Genomic DNA, 1,201 nt, shown 5'->3' with positions numbered 1-1,201 from the left:
TATGGAGTCAATAACACTTACGAACAGTTAAAGGTAACTGGGAAACCGGCCATAGTAGTCATAAAATAAATGCTAACTTGATTATGATGTTAAAATTTCCCCTGATGCCATCGTGATGGTATTTACAAGCTCAACAGGACTGAGGATTTCATTAATTTTTCATTTTAACATTGTGTTGGTTTACATAATAATTGTTTTTTTTTTCTTTTAGGTACACTTAAGTTAGGATTGAATGAGTTTCCGAACAAATATTTCTAAAGTGGTGAGCATGTTTTTCTAAAATTATATTGCTTTTGTAAAACATTTGATGTCTAATTATGCTGTTGGTTAAATTTAATATTGCAAAAATTTTATGATGATTACTTCACAGACCTGTTCTGAATATTTTTGAGGAAAGATTAAAACTTTACTGACTTTACTCAACAAATAATAATATTTATTAATGAGGAACCATATATATATATTGTTTAACTTTTTTACAGATATGCAGCTTTGGACGTGCGACGTTATGGTTCGAGTGTTGTATGAATAATATTTATTTTAGGACGGCTAATTTAAAGGTTTTTGGTTATTAATAAAACATTTATAACAATACTGTCATTTTATTTCGTGCCTTCCTAAAAACTAAATTTCAAACTACATGACTCAACTCAGGGTCACTAATATCGAGGATTTCATCAATCTAATTTTTAGGAATGCCTTGTTATTTACCCTATACGCAATTTATTGTGGATGGGTATTTAAGACCTAGTTTAGCGCACACATATAAATTAAAACTAATATAATTTTTAAAATTCTTTGCTTCCGTCCCGTAATTTTTTAATTAAGCCTGGTTTACACTCCCAGTAGCGCTCAAAAACTGGACTGGTATAGTATGAAGACGCAAGAGTCCTTTCATCCATTACTGGCCAAGCGTTATATAATAAAACCTGAGTACGGCAATACTGTCATAATTTTTGTCACCTATTCATATGGCAACACTAGAAACGTCATTGAATTACGTCAAAATCGAACTCAAGGTTGTGGTTGTGCGCATGTTTTTTAAAACAAGCTACATCCGACTAAATTAATTAGTCACTTCGTTTGATGTTGAGCCGATCGTTCCGGCATTTGTCGGCTTACTTGTACAGAATGTTGCCTGAAGTGGTATTCGTACTCGGCGCTCCCGGGGCTGGCAAGGGAACTCAGTGTTCATATATTG

The 1,201-nt window shown here is 33.0% G+C and overlaps 1 long non-coding RNA gene across 1 annotated transcript; it reads left to right on the top strand.

The window, feature by feature from the left end:
* Nucleotides 1-6: 6 nt before the first annotated feature.
* LOC106104445 lies at nucleotides 7-592 on the top strand. The gene is made up of 2 exons (XR_001225671.1): nucleotides 7-262; nucleotides 483-592. It is a non-coding gene; the product is annotated as an uncharacterized LOC106104445 (long non-coding RNA).
* The last annotated feature ends 609 nt before the right edge of the window (nucleotides 593-1,201 follow it).

Source organism: Papilio polytes, unplaced genomic scaffold, assembly GCF_000836215.1.
Source record: "Papilio polytes unplaced genomic scaffold, Ppol_1.0 DF823622.1, whole genome shotgun sequence".
In the NCBI taxonomy this organism is placed as follows: Eukaryota; Metazoa; Arthropoda; class Insecta; order Lepidoptera; family Papilionidae; genus Papilio; species Papilio polytes.
This window is presented reverse-complemented; position numbering and strand designations above follow the sequence as displayed.